We start from the raw sequence: 16,397 nt of genomic DNA, 5'->3' as shown, positions 1-16,397 counted from the left end.
AATTATTAGCAAAATAACAACTTTCATCAGGTTCACAACTTTCCTGTTAATATAAGCCTGTTTAGCATGAATCATTAAGTCTGAAAAGTTAATTAAGTGAAGCCCAGAAACTAGATTCACTAGAAGAAATGATTTTATTTGGGCAGTGTAAATTAAGTTTATTGGCGGTTTCAAGACCGCCCAAACATACTTAGCTGAAAAAACTGTAATGTAATTATATTCTAGGCGTTTAAAGAACCACCCAAAGTAACATCACCCGGGAAATAGCAACTAAGGGAGGAAGGGTCACCCTAGTGTAAGTACCCTAGCCCCGACCAACAATCATTCGTCAACTCAAAAAGTGCACCAGTTACCCATTTTTTTTCTGTGAACGGCAAATTTGGATCACTAACGGACCACTGGAGTATCATCGTGCAACCAGTGGAACCACCCAATGATATCCATCTCCACTAGGCATAATGCCTATACACCAATTCAGAAGGAAAACCCAATAAATATCGGAAAACCCCATTGTAGGAATCGAACCCAGAAGCTATTGGTCCCAAAGCTTTATCTCACCCTCAAGATACCACTAGACTATAAAGCCATGGACGCACCAGTTACCCATTAACAAAGTAAATGGTGGTGGAGCCACCCTAGCCACAAACTTTTTATTTTTTATTTTTAATTATGTTCTTAAAATTAAATATCTTAAAACTTAAAATGTAAGATTAAATAACTTCATATATTTCATATAATTAAAACCTTACATAAACTTAAAACATTACATATAACTAAAACTTAAAAACAATACATAAACATGAAACATAAAACCTAAAAATTTTAAACTTAAACATAGGTCGTAAGAATGTGCCATGCCGTACGTGGTTAAAGTCCTCGTCGAAGTTGTGTTTGTAGTCGATACGAGCCACTTGAATAAGCTCGTCCTCCAAGAGCTCGTTGTTGGGGTTTGGCACATTCAAGAACGTGGCATGGAATCTAGAAATTTGATCACGGAAAAGTAACATCACCCGAAAATAGCACCTAAGGGAGGAAGGGGCACGCTAGGGTAAGTACCCTAGCCCCGACCAACAATCATTCGCCAACTCAAAAAGTGCACCAGTTACCCATTAACAGGTAAATCATGGCGACGCCTACCCTAGCCACAAACTTTTTATTTTTATTTTTAATTATATTCTCAAAATTAAATATCTTAAACCTTAAAATGTAATATTAAATAACTTAAAATATTTCATATAATTAAAACCTTACATAAACTTAAAACATTACTTAAAACAATACATAAACTTAAAACATAAAACCTAAAAATTTTAAACTTAAACATAGGTTGCAAGAATGCGCCATGCCGCTACGTGGTTAAAGTCCTCGTCAAAGTTATGTTTGTAGTCAATACGAGCCACTTGAATAAGCTCGTCCTCCAAGAGCTCGTTGCTGGGGTTTGGCACATTCAAGAACGTGGCATGGAATCTAGAAATTTGATAACGGAAAAGTAACATCACCCGGAAATAGAACCTAACGGAGGAAGGGGCACGCTAGGGTAAGTGCCCTAGCCCCGACTAACAATGATTCGCCAACTCAAAAAGTGGACCAGTTACCCATTAACAAGTAAATAATGGCAACGCCTACCCTAACCACAAACTTTTTATTTTTATTTTTAGTTATATTCTCAAAATTAAATATCTTAAAACTTAAAATGTAATATTAAATAACTTAAAATATTTCATATAATTAAAACCTTACATAAACTTAAAACATTACATATAATTAAAACTTAAAACAATACATAAACTTAAAACATAAAACCTAAAAATTAAAACTTAAACATAGGTCGCAAGAATGCGCCACGCCGCGCTACGTGGTTAAAGTCATTGTCGAAGTTGTGTTTGCAGTCGATACGAGCCACTTGAATAAGCTCGTCCTCCAAGAGCTCGTTGCTAGGGTTTGGCACATTCAAGAACGTGGCATGGAATCTAGAATTTTTATAACGGATGAACGCGAATCGTGAACCTAATTGATTCACGGTTCGGTTCGTGTCACCAACATAGGTTACAAATTGTCGGTGCAACCGGTTCCAATAAGTGGTCCGTCGAGTAGGAGATGTGGGTTCGAGTTGGACCGCAACATAAGACAATGATAACGCGATCTCTTCCTCTTCGGTCCACAGGTTTGCCATAGTTTTGTGAATGTGAAAGATGGAAAAGGTTTTGTGAATGTGAATATAAAATGGATGATTTTAAATAGAGAAGCGAATAAAGTATTTGAGTTGAATATATATATTTTTTTAAATGACCATACGGTCAAAACAAGTGCCAACGGTAAAAAATTCCCATTAACGCGAATGTCAAGCGGGTTGGGAGCTAGCCCAGCCAACCCGCCAACGAGTAACAAATTTTATCTCTTTCTAAAGGCTGTTCTATGATTTGTAATCGTTTGCCCTTGGATTGAAAAAATGCTACACGTTGGAGATATTATGCTTAATTGACTTCCAAGTTCCATCAACACTTTCTAGGTTGTGATTTACCAACTTGGATTATGCTTCAAGAGGAGGTCACGAGGGAAGAAAAACAAAGCAGGGAAGTTTGTTATTATTTTTTTTCTATTTTTTTCTCTTCATATCTTGAAGGCCATAGTCTTCCTTTCACATACCATTCAAAGGGAAATTCCAATATTAGGGACTATCTTTGCATACGGTGTTACAATTGGTGAAAGACTCACACCATGCATGTAAGTAGATTTCTTTTTCTTCTCTTTTGATATTATAGCTTCAGATTTTACGGTTACTGTTTCTGACATGAATGAATGAACCTTTATGCTGTTATGATCTTCGTGTTGTGTCTCACTGATGTGCACAAAATGCAACATATAAATTACATTAATTTGTGTTGTGTCTCACTGATGTGCACAAAATGCAACATATAAATTACATCAATTGTGGCATAAATAGGAGTGTTTGGAGCCGTGCCCAGCGAACACGGGGTCGTGGTCAACTTCCTGCAGGCGCATTTATTGGAATTGCGAATTGCAATTAATGAAGAGAGAGATTCGGATGGACACGGGGCCGTGCCCAGCGAACACGGGGTCGTGCCCGAGCTTCTGTTCAGCCTATAAATAGGAGTGTTTGGAGCTCTTGCAACTCATCCCTTGGCACACCACCTCTCTCACACTTCACCCACCACCCACCACCATCACAACACCATCATCCACCACCATCATCCATTGTCCATCGTAGAGTGTGTGAGTCGTCTCGGGATCCAAGATTGATCGTAAGAGTTCTTGACAATCAAAGGCCATGTTTGCGTAAGTCTCTTACATCACTTGGTGAAGACAAGTGTTTAGTGTAATACTTTTTATTTTTAATCTTTTGCACTTTTTAATTGGGTTTGTATTAATGACTTTAATTACTAGTTTCTTATGTTGAAGGTGATTCTTCCTTATCGTTTGTCCGTGGTGTCTTGGCATTATGTTACTGTCTATATAAAATAAAAGATTTTCACTATTCATATCTCCACGGTCTATATGGAGGTATGTTGCTACCTGGTCGAGTGTTAAGGGAATGGTTTGGTAAGAGTCTTGCCATTGTTCAGTGTATAGATCCTGCAAAGGACCTGGGTCAAATTTAGTAGGACATCCTTCAATACCCAAAAGGTATTGGATGGCGGGGTCCAAACTCTTTGATCCCCTCAAAAGTTAAACTACTATTAAAACTTTAACCCGGCTACTTAGGACTGTATCCTTGCTGACTCAGACTACTTAGCCGAGGGTAACATCGCCTTCAAAAGAGGGGCCTACCACATTATGCATTAATAACTTAATTAATTATCTTTCAATAATCCGACCCTTTAGGATTGTATCCTTGCTGACTCAAACTACTGGGTTGAGGGTAACGTCGCCTTCAAAAGAGGGGCCTACTACAATAACTAAGATAATCTCTTAAACAAGTGCAAAAGTGCGAAAATAATCAAAGGTTACACTACACATGAGTCGGATCCAAGTGATTCATCTTGTCTATCTGTTTTATTTTATTTTATTTTATTTTTCAGCATTTTAGTTAGCTTTATTTTCTTAGTTTAAAACACCTTTTTCTAACATTTTGATTTGATTAGACGTTGAGGATAAACCGGTACTAAAAGCTCTTGTGTCCTTGGACGACCTCGGTATCTTACCAACACTATATTACGTCCACGATGGGTGCACCTGCCCATATGTGTGTTTAGTGTTAGTAAATATCGTGTTTTATAAATTTAAAACTTGGCTAAAGAGTGTAAAAACGGCTTAAAATATACACCTAAAACATAACACACTTCACGCACATCAAGTTTTTGGCGCCGCTGCCGGGGACACAAGGATTTTAAGAAAGTTAGGAATCAACGGCCTAATCATTTTTTCTATTTTCTTTTTATTTATTTTTTAGGATTTTCTTAATTTTTCAACTACTACAGAACTCAGCACGGGTCGTGCCCGCTGAACACGCCACGTGCCCAATCATTGGAACTGGCAATCCTGTTTTAAGTCAGACAGTAAGCTGAACACGGGGCCGTGTCCACTCACCACGCCCCCGTGCCCAAGATTCAGTTACTGAAAACAGAATCGTAAGATCCCGACGGTTGGTAATTTCTGACACAAAAATGAGTGATAATGATCTTTTTTACTTTCGGCACTCTTATGGTACGTGGTGTCAATTATGTGAAGGCAATCATAAAGAATTAGAATGCTATTTTCTAAATTATAAGCCCCACTATATAGACCCATCGTTTGCCTGTAGCCTTAAGAGGGGCGAAAGTAAAAATAATCCTTATCTCTCCCTCGAAGGCGCCCAACCAGATATTTTAGGAGAAATGCTTCTTGATGAACTATTTCAACTAGAAGATCTGATTCTTAATTGGTTAAAAGAACTTAAGATGGATTTCCTTAATTCATCTCAAGATGATAACCAAGAAGAAGTGTTGGGATCGCATTCAAATAAAAACAACCTCGTTGCTCCCGATTACGCCGTGAAGGACTCCCCATCGACTTCGTTCGATGCATACATAGACCTGAGCGATTCGGCATACACCTTCTTTAACGAGAGCCCGAAAAAGGGTTGGACTTGTCTACCAACATTTAGTATAGGAATCACCTTCACCGATAACCTCTTGCGTTCTCGTCTTAATCTAGAGCAATTAAGGTATCTTAGGCACTTTGGGGTTGTTCCATCCAGTAAGGAACCGCCCGATCCAGATAAGTTCCTTGAAAACAGACAAACTTCATAATCAGTTTTTCGACACGGGGCCGTGCCCAGCCAACACGCCCCCGTGTCCACCAAAAGATTCCTTTCTGACTTTACGTCAGAATACGGACAAATTGTGTCAGGATTCTGTCTGCACACTGGGCCGTGTCCAGCCGACACGGGGCCATGTCCAGCATGCTGTCGTTTTCTATAAATGCAGCCAAGAATCCTGCACATTTGGACCATCCAGGGACAGAAATTTGAAGGGATCTTCTCTCCTACCATCCTAGGTATGTTCTAAAAGAAGGTTCCAACAACCATCTTGTCCTTTCCTCTTTTACCCATTTCCTTCTTCTTCATCTTTCTCCAAAAACCTCCATTAAAGCTTGAGATTTCAAGCTTTATTGCAAGGATTATTGAGTTTTGTTCAAAGAATCTTGTTAAAAATAAGTTGTGTAACATTGTTTTAAGTTACTATTGTTCAAAAAAGCTTCACAAGTAGAGAAATAACTTAGAACTTCAAGATTCCTTGTTTCAAAATTCTGCAGAAAGGTGAACACGGGGCCGTGCTCATTGAGCACGGGGCCGTGTCCAAGGTACTGTTTCATTAAAATAAGCTGTTTTCGGTTTATTTTCGTAGAATGTCAGGTGAAAACAGTGGAACATCGTCGGTGCATTCAAGAAACAGTAGAAGAGGAAGGAGGCCTTCCATTGAAGCTACCCTTGTACACTACGTCATGGCGCTACGGGAAGCTCTCGATGAAATGACTTCAGTAGAGGAGATCCTAATAGACCATATAAACTATCTTACGGTGGGGCTGGAAAATAGTTTTCAAGAAATTAACCTCTTGCACCAGAGGTTAAATATTCTTGTAACACCTCAACCCGTCCTCCCTCAAGAGGATTGGAACCTAGCACTTGGAGTCAACAACCCTACCGGATGGGATGACATTCCAGCGGAGCCTCCCCTTGAAAATTTACAAGAAGTCCCGGTGGAAGTTGTACCTCCTCAAACCGACGCCAACGAGCCCTCCTTCCTCCTCCCAAGGGAGATAGAGGAGTGGCTCGCCGACATATGAGGAGTCCATGCCCGGAAGGAGGAGTTCTATGAAGCCACATCTAACCAAGAATATTATCTTCTTGGAAATTTTGCTAATGAAAATAACTTGTAAGCTAGAACTCCTTGGTTTAAGCTTCTTGTGCTTACTTATCTAACTTACTAGCATTTTAGGATAATGTAATTCTCTCTATGATGATTTTTAATGAAATGATGGTTTTAAGGTTTGGATAATGTTGTAATAAATAAAACACACTCGGGATGGTGAAGGATAACAAGGGAATCGAGAAACATCGCCCCATGCACGAAACAGGGCCATCCGACAACAATTTCTTCCTTACAGTAAGCTCAGCACGGGCCGTGTCCGCCCAGCACGGCCCTGTGCTGCACAGTCTGCAGAAATCGCCCAGTTCAGGTACCTGGACACGGGCCGTGTTCGCTGAACACGCCCCCTTGTCCAGGCTTCTGTTTCTTTTCTTTAATTTTTGTCACTGGCACCTGAACACGGGGCCATGTCCAGGATGCCAGTTACATAAAATTTTGCTTTTAAGACCGTTTTAAACATTCAATCAACCTAAAAACTTATTTTTGGGACACATTGAGGACAATGTGTAATTTAAGTGTGGGGGGGATGCTAAAACCATGAATCTTGCAAGTCCTAATAACAAGCCTTACACAAAACTCTATTGGAACCGCTAATCACCCCAAATTTTTCAAAAAATTTCATATTTCTTTTTACTTGTCTAAGTTTAAGTTGGGAATTCAAGTTCTAACAAGGTTATATTTTTACAAGTTTACAAAAGATAGCGTCGTGATAAAAAGAACCAACATAAGAAAATTATGAAACGGCATGACAAACTTAGTTTAAATTTGATTATATATACTTGATCACATAAAAACCCTTTCCCACAAAAGTGAGTTTTGAGCCTTTATCGAGCATACAAATACATATCTTTACACTAAATGCTCATTTTTCGTTTCTTGTGTGAATAGTCGCTTGGTTCGTACGACTCTAGAACTTGCCACGACAATACATTCCCGGTCCTTACCAACTTAAACCCGAGTAAGTAAATGATGGAGGCATTAGGACTAACCCTTTTTCTTTCTACACCATTATTTTTCATTTTTTTACCACCTACCCAAAATCCCCCTAGTTAACCCCTTTGAGCCTAAACCTTTTCATTTCTTAACCCAAAACAATCACCCTTTTTACCCACCTAAACCTTTTTATTTTACCCCTTTCTTTTAGTAACAACGTATGGTTTTCTTATGATTGAAAAAAAAATTTTTTTTGATGAAACCAAACAAACAAACAAGTTCATCAAAAATAACTTTGTTTGAAACAAATGGTTCATCAAAATAAAATAAAAATATGAAAAATAAAAAGTCCTTAAAAAAACCGACGTTTGTTACGCTTTTCGCCCTTTTACTAACTACTAACCCAACCACCCAGCTTTAGCCCAAGCCTAACCCTTCACCCAAAAAGTCTTCTTGATATTTACAAAGGTATATAGTTAAAAAGGAGGAGGATTAATTGCTTGGCAAACTTATGGTAGGAGTAAGTTCCATGCCGCTCTCGAGTGATTCACTAAAAATACACCTTCGGCCGAGTGTTGAGTGATCCCCCGTGAGGTATGTGAACTTGTATGTAAATGGAATTTTAAAAAAGGTACGTTATGCCTTAATAAGTAATTTATTTTATGAACCGTTTTCAATAAATCATGACGAATAGGATTGTAAATAAATAAAAATAAAACCTAAATAAAGAATCTTGGAAATCCCGACACTCTATGACGAGCCCAAAAACCTTCTCTTCTACCCATTCCATTTGGGAGTGAAAAAAAAGCAACAATATAAATAGTTTTGCTTGAGGACAAGCAAAGATTCAAGTGTGGGGGTATTTGATGTGCACAAAATTCAACATATAAATTACATCAATTGTGGCATAAAACTAACCCTTTTTAGTACTAATGTTGGAAAAAATGTGCTTTTGTCTTCCTTTTGTATTTTCAGGATTAAATGAGCTCAAATGAACAAAAGAAGCAAAAAGACAGCTAAATCTAACATAAATACAAGAAAAGGAACAAAAGTGGCATGCCCGACCCCCCGACAGCATCTTCCTAAGCAAAGCAAAGAAGACAGAAGACTGAACACGCCCCGTGCTCAGCGAGCACGGGGCCGTGCCCAAGTGTCAGCAGGAAAGACAAACTCATAGAAGCTTCTGTTGCCCACCACGGGACCGTGCCCAGCGGACACGGGGGCGTGGTCAACTTTCTGCAGGCGCATTTATTGGAATTGCGAATTGCAATTAATGAAGAGAGAGATTCGGATGGACACAGGGCCGTGCCCAGCAAACACGGGGTCGTGCTCGAGCTTCTGTTCAGCCTATAAATAGGAGTGTTTGGAGCTCTTGCAACTCATCCCTTGGCACACCACCTCTCTCACACTTCACCCACCACCCACCACCATCACAACACCATCACAACACCATCATCCACCACCATCATCCATTGTCCATCGTAGAGTGTGTGAGTCATCTCGGGATCCAAGATTGATCGTAAGAGTTCTTGACAATCAAAGGCCATGTTTGCCTAAGTCTCTTACATCACTTGGTGAAGACAGGTGTTTAGTGTAATACTTTTTATTTTTAATCTTTTGCACTTTTTAATTGGGTTTGTATTAATGACTTTAATTACTAGTTTCTTATGTTGAAGGTGATTCTTCCTTATCGTTTGTCCGTGGTGTCTTGGCATTTTTTTACTGTCTATATAAAATAAAAGATTTTCACTATTCATATCTCCACGGTCTATATGGAGGTATGTTGGCTACCTGGTCGGGGGTTAAGGGAACGGTTTGGAAAGAGTATTGCCATTGTGCAGTGTATAGATCCTGTAAAAGACCTGGGTCAAATTTAGTAGGACATCCTTCAATACCCAAAAAGGTATTGGATGGCGGGGGTCCAAACTCTTTGATCCCCTCATAAGTTAAACTACTATTAAAACTTTAACCCGGGTACTTAGGACTGTATCCCTGCTGTCTCAGACTTCTTAGCCGAGGGTAACGTCGCCTTCAAAAGAGGGGCCTACCACATTATGCATTAATAACTTAATTAATTATCTTTCAATAATCCGACCCTTTAGGATTGTATCCTTACTGACTCAAACTACTAGGTTGAGGGTAACGTCGCCTTCAAAAGAGGGGCCTACTACAATAACTAAGATGATCTCTTAAACAAGTGCAAAAGTGCGACAATAATCAAAGGTTACACTACACATGAGTCGGATCCAAGTGATTCATCTTGTCTATCTGTTTTATTTTATTTTATTTTATTTTTCAGCATTTTAGTTAGCTTTATTTTCTTAGTTTAAAAAACCTTTTTCTATCATTTTGATTTGATTAGACGTTGAGGATAAACCGGTACTCAAAGCTCTTGTGTCCTTGGACGACCTCGGTATCTTACCAACACTATACTACATCCACGATGGGTGCACTTGCCCGTATGTGTGTTTAGTGTTAGTAAATATCGTGTTTTATAAATTTAAAACTTGGCTAAAGAGTGTAAAAAGGGCTTAAAATATATACCTAAAACATAACACACTTCACGCACAACACTCACCAATGTATTTGTTTTGATTATTCTGGTCATATACATAAGTGCACGGAGTGTACAAAGTATGTATCCGTTTCCTTGCTTCCTTTGTATTTTATGTGTTTTACTTGCCGTTGTCCTATTTTCATTTTCTTTGCTTCTATAGCTCACTAAGTGCTGCAGAATGTATATTTGTCTTTTGCCACTGTATATAGCCTTTGGTATTTTGGAATTTTATTTAACTTTTAAAAGATATTGCTAGCATTTTTATTTTGATATTTAAGTAATTCATAATTGCTTGCATAGAAAAATTGGAGGTTGTGAAAGGTCGTCTTCCTTCAACGAACACACGAACCGGGTCGATCGAACACACACGCGATGTGTGGAAACCACCGCATGTCTCGTACCGCAACGTAGAGCTCGTACAGAAGGTGTAGAAGATGAGAGAACAGTGAATATACTGAGTATTCACAATCAACAATCACACACAGTGAATGAAGAACACACAAAGTTAGGGTTTGTTTGCACAAGAAGTTTTCTCCAAAAAGTTACTGTTTCATTGAATTGGTTCCACAGTTTTTTGAAATCTTGTCTGCGTACAATCACTTAGATTATATACACTCCTAAATACAGACACAAGAGTACTTCCATAGAAACCCTAGACTAAATACGGACAAAACAATGAAAACTTTTGTTACGCAACTTTATTGTATTTGTTGTTAAAAATAGTTTAAGTCACTTAGAAATAATTCTGTCAACACGAACCGACCGACGAACCGTCCCAGAAGCACTAAATATGAAGACTCAGAAAGAAAAAAATCAAGCTTCTAAATTCTTTGATTAAAGATCACGACAAGGTTACAAGACTTCAAAATGTTAGCGGGACATTATGCAGTATACAAGATACAAAGTCAAAGAATTGTGTTAATAAGATAATATATCTTATTAACACATTAAATATTTTCTATGAAAAAGGCTTCAAAAAAAAAGAAATGGTTTCAACAGAAAAGATTCCTATGGGAAAAAGCTAGAAAGTTACATTCTGGTGAAAAGAAATCTTTTCCTTTTGTAGAGAAAATGAATCTTTTCTCTTGGAAAAGAAATCATCAGAAAAGGAAAAACGATCTTTTTCCTTCATAAGAATAAGAAAAATGAATCTTTTTCTTTATGAAAAAACTTTTTCATCAGAAAATATATTATCTCATATGTGAAGTGATTCATCAGAAAAGGAACAAGGGAAATTGGATGGGCACACATACCAACTTCTCTTATCAACCAATCACATTTGAGATAGGCTTATGAAATTCTCCACAAATGCATAATTCCTACGAAGGAATTATGTGTGTCTTTGTGTAGTAATATTTTTCTATAGAGTTTTTCTTGTGAGATTACCCCCTGGTTTGGCCTAGGGGGTGACATTTAGATTCGAGTTTATTCTCGGATCGACCCATTCTTCTTTGTTTAATAAGGATTAATCATTGAAGAAATACCACTCTCACTGTCTCTATTTTTTTTTCTTTGAATGTTTATATACTTCACAAACACCCGTCTCAATGAGAGAAGAAAGTTACACCATTCGAACAGGGCCAACAAAGGGGACCATCAACTTTAAGTACTGAGAAGCTATAACCGGACAACCTTGCAAGAACTACAAGTTCTTACAACCCCAAACTACAAATTTGGACAAGGAGGCAAGAATTACAAGTACTGACAAACTGAGAATTACAAATTCGGACCCCCTATCAACACCTCTTGTCCGAATTTGTCATAACTTTCAATTAATAACAAAAAAGTCCCTGAAGATTCATACTTTGGCAGCATCCAACATTTATCAAACTTAGGTGCATTTACATATTGTATTGACAAATAGAGCATAAATCATTGCCACTTGTTAGAGTCCAATATTAGACACGAGTGTACCAAGTGTCAATGGTATATTCAGCATGCATTACTAATATTGTGTAAGCAATATGGTTAAATTTACTTGTATTATATTGCACTACATGGATCTGGAGGAGTATAAAAGGAGCTAGGAGAGCTTGTTCATCATCTTCTTGAATGAGATTTGATTCCTCTCCTTATTGGTTTGGTTCAAGGCAATCTCAGGCATAATGTCCAAATTTCTGGTAGTTTAGCATTTTGCCTTGGTTTAGTTCTTCCCGAAGTTCTTCTAGTGGCTTCTATTTTTGTATATATTCTATGAGGTATTCTCCTCCCTTATTTGTTGTCAAAAGTTATCACGTGAATGATCTTCATTTTCTATATTTGTCTGAATATTCAATCATGTCACTTGCCTTTTGATGAACTGAACCTTCCTTGTCCATGGTTTCTAAAACGTCTCCCGCGACCATAGTTCTTGTCATGCCGCGTATCCAACAGTTTATCTTGATTGTCCAAGGGGCCTCCATCAAATAGATTGGTCCTTTTCAATGGCTTTCAATCATCCAACAGTCTCATTTGGAGTTATTATTTCTAGATCAGCGAATTGTTCATAGTTGCAACTATTTGAATGAACCTTCTAGGTACATAACTTAGGAGTTTTAGTATCAAAGTTGGTTGGTCTAACAATGAGTCGATAGTATCTTCCTCCTTCGTTTTCAACATCTCATATTCCATCTTGAGTGTTTGAAAACATGCCATTTTGCACACGATCTACACTGACAATCCTTGTCTTTAGTGTATCCCCAATGTCCTTTACACTCATACAACTTGTAATTTTACACCCAATTGTCATTATATCCTTTTTTTCATCGGGTTACATATTTGCACTCGGTACTATTATTTCCCATTGTTCATTTGCTCTAAGTAAGGGTTTTATACGAATAGCCTATACAATATAGTTTGTGGAATTGAAAATAACACATTAAAATTGTGAAAACAATTCAACTTCCTTATGTATTACAATCTTTTTATTACTTCCCCGTCCTGATTCCGGCAAAATCTCGTTCCCAAAGAATTAAAGTAACAAACATGGAATTGAGAATCCTCCATGTGTGGTTCTAAGCTTTTGATTTAACAAAGTCCTCGACTTGAATCTCCAAATACGATGCTTTCTCGTGTGATTCTTGTCGTTTTCTATAATAAAGTCTTCTTTTGTTCTTGTAACTCATGAACACAACTCCACAATCTGACTTCTTTTTTTCTTGGCGTTGGTCCTTCGATTGTAACAAAGCAACAACGACCCTTGTAATAACACCACAACCCTTGCTTTTTTTAAACTACCCTTATCGGTTTTGATGCACTAGTCGATTTGTCAGCGGAGTTGCCAACATTGATTTGTTTCGTGCTCGTGAATTTTGTAATTTCACACCATTTAGAAGTATCACATGAAGCGTTTTCTTTCATTCGACATGAGGTGGTGAATTCCATGCTTTCCGTTGCCAGGATGGTGGAAGGCTTTTTTATTAGAAGCAAGTAAGGTTAATTATGTCATGTTTTGACTTGTGCAATGGTAGGCACTTGACTTTGTGTGAAAGGTACTAAAGTTGGCCTTTATAGCACCAAAAGGACACGTTGGGTGCACATGATTGTGAACCCCCACTTGCTTAGTTATGGCTTTATGCTTTTTGTGGAAATTTCCTTTTTTTTCCGATGGCTCTATGGGTTTAGTTACTTCTTTAGATTTGAAATTCGTGTGCTTCATACCAACAAAATTTTCTTGCTCGACATATACTTTGGCGATTGCCATCACATCTTCTATTTCTGTTAGTATGCAATTGATAACATGTAATTTTCTCAACAAGTCATGATCTTTAACGCCTCCTAAAAGCCCCGCTACTATTAGTTCTTCCGTGAGATCGCTAATCTGTAAACTCTCTCTGCTGAAACGAGTTATATTATTTTCCACTGAGTCGTTGCCATAATGTTCGATGTTCATTACATTGTTCCTATCTTTGGTATGTCTTCTTTGCTGGTTGAATTGTTGGTTGAATTTTTAGATCAATTCTTCCAAAGAATCAATCCCGCAGTCCACATACTATCAAGCCACAAAAACGTATGTCCCATTAATGTTTGGACGAACATGTGACACCATATGGATATCATCCACTATTCTACACTGTCTGCGCTAACAAATACAATGATACGATCATTAGGGTCCCATCATTAATCATCATATCTTCCTATTGTTAATGGTATCTTAAGTTTGGCTAGGAATTTTGCTTCCTCGATTTTTTGGTGAATTGGATATTGCCACCAGTGCCGTAGGGAGAATGGTATTCCATATAGTGCCTTCTAGAGAGTGGTTTTCTTTAACGTCATGCCCGATTGAACCATCACACAATGTTTTTAGGACTGGATCAGACATTGAACCGGCCATCATACTGGTTCATTGGTCAGACCGGTTCAACCGGATTTAAGAACCGGTTAACATTATATTATAAATAATTAATAGTTTAAAATATAAAAATATACCATAAATAAATGATTATTGAATTTTATCACCCCCAACTATTGGCTATTGGCCGTTGCCACCCCCAACTATCACTTTGACGTTCATCACCCCTAACTTAACACTTAGTGTGTTCTGTCACCACGTTGTTAACTGATTACTAACTTTTGATGTTATTACTATACTTTTTGGGGTGTCATAGGGATCTTAGGACACCCACAAAAGTATAGTGACAAAATCAAAAGTTAGTGATCTGGTGACAGAACATACTAAGGGTGAAGGGGGTGCTCACCTAATAGGTGAGTCCCCTCTCTTACGCCAAACCAATCCCCGTGTGCCACGTCAAGTCCCCTCTTAAACTCCCCTAACACCCCAATTTGATGGCGCCACTCCCCTCTTAGGTGAATTGGTTTTTTTTTTTTTTAAAAAAAAAAAAAAGGAAAGCTTGTGATTGGACCAAGTCTCCCTCTCTCCTCTCTCTCTCCTCCCCTCTCTTCGGTGGCTCCACCCCCAACTTCTTCCCCGATTTCACCCCCCGCCTTATTGGCGGCACCCCCCAATTCGGCAAAACTGGTCCCCGATTAACCTTCCCGAAGGTGCCCCGCACTCCCTAAGTGTTAAGTTAGGGGGATGGGCGTCAAAGTAATAGTTGAGGGTAACAGCGGCCAGTAACCAATGATTAAGGGTGATAGATTTCAATAACCCATAAATAAACTTATTTAAAAACAAAGTTATAAATAAATAAACATATTATATTTAGTGCTTCAAATTTTTGTATATGTATATAATAAAATTAATTTATTATTAGTACTATATATTATTATATATATACTATGATTTATTTGGATATACCTAGATTTTTTAATTTAAAATATAGAATATCGAACAATTTTTTTGAATGGATACATAGAATAATATCTAATATAGAATAGTAAATATGATAGATATCTTGGAAACATGCGTACAGACTTTTCGATTTGCTTCGATGCCTCTAAACATAATTGCACTACCTTCATTTTTTTTTTAACCAATAACTGCTTTTTACGTGTAAACCCATTCTTTCGGAGCTATGTCTGCCGACTACTCGACCACCGCTAGAAAACGTAGCACACCCTTGATGCGCGGGAACCCCGTAGAATGAGTAAACCCTCGCCCCCGTTGGACTCGAACCCGGGTTGAATCCTGTGCCGAGCCTTCACCCGGATGTCACAACTACTGCGCTGCAGATGGAAGGACACCTCTATTTTCTTATCATTACTCTTTCTAGTTCTCCTCTTCTTCTCTTTCTTATCATTTTAATTTATTGAAAGACTTGTAGAGCAACATGTTTGAAGATCGGAATTTCTTTCTCCATCATTTTTTTACTGCTCTTTTTCTGTTGTAATTCATCAATCAAATAGAAGGCTATTTTGTGCTTCTCGAACATATTCGGGTATATATAACAAGCCCACTATCTTTCACATGTGATGCCGTCCACTTTTTTTTTGAACGGCAAATTTATATCACTAACGTACCACTAGAGTATCATTATACCACTAAGGGAATCACCCGATCATATTCATCTCCACTATGCATAATGCCTATAAATCAATTCAGGAGAAGACCCAATAAAATAATGCCTATAAATCAACTCAGAACTTATTGGTCTCAAAATCTTATCCCACCATCAATATGCCACTAGGCTATAAAGACATGGGCATACGCACTTTTTAAACCCTTTTTAATTAATCATCAATCTGTAAAACAAGCCTTCATATTCGGAATCTAGACTGAAGCTAAGATTAGCATAGCTGAATCTGGTAAGGCATTTATGTCGATGTCCATATGGATATTATGTCAACGATATTAGCTGGTCCAATTTCATGAGCAAATCAACCTGACCAAATCAAATGAGAAAAATATATGTTTTTATTTTAATTAACTGTGTATAGTTTTTCTTCTAATTTTGTGTAAAATGGCTGTAACAAGTTGTATATAGATCTATTATATGGACTTGAACTTGTATACTATTTCTTAGTTTATCTATCTACCCATGTATATTAAATTAAATTATCCAAAGTCTCTCAATGGTCATGTTTATCCTTGTGAGTAGGGGTGTTCAGTGTTAAATTGGATTTAAAAATTTTGAAATCGATTTCCAATTCCAATTTGTTTG

Source organism: Helianthus annuus, chromosome 1, assembly GCF_002127325.2.
Source record: "Helianthus annuus cultivar XRQ/B chromosome 1, HanXRQr2.0-SUNRISE, whole genome shotgun sequence".
NCBI classification, from domain to species: domain Eukaryota; kingdom Viridiplantae; phylum Streptophyta; class Magnoliopsida; order Asterales; family Asteraceae; genus Helianthus; species Helianthus annuus.
Note: the sequence above shows the minus strand (reverse complement) of the source record.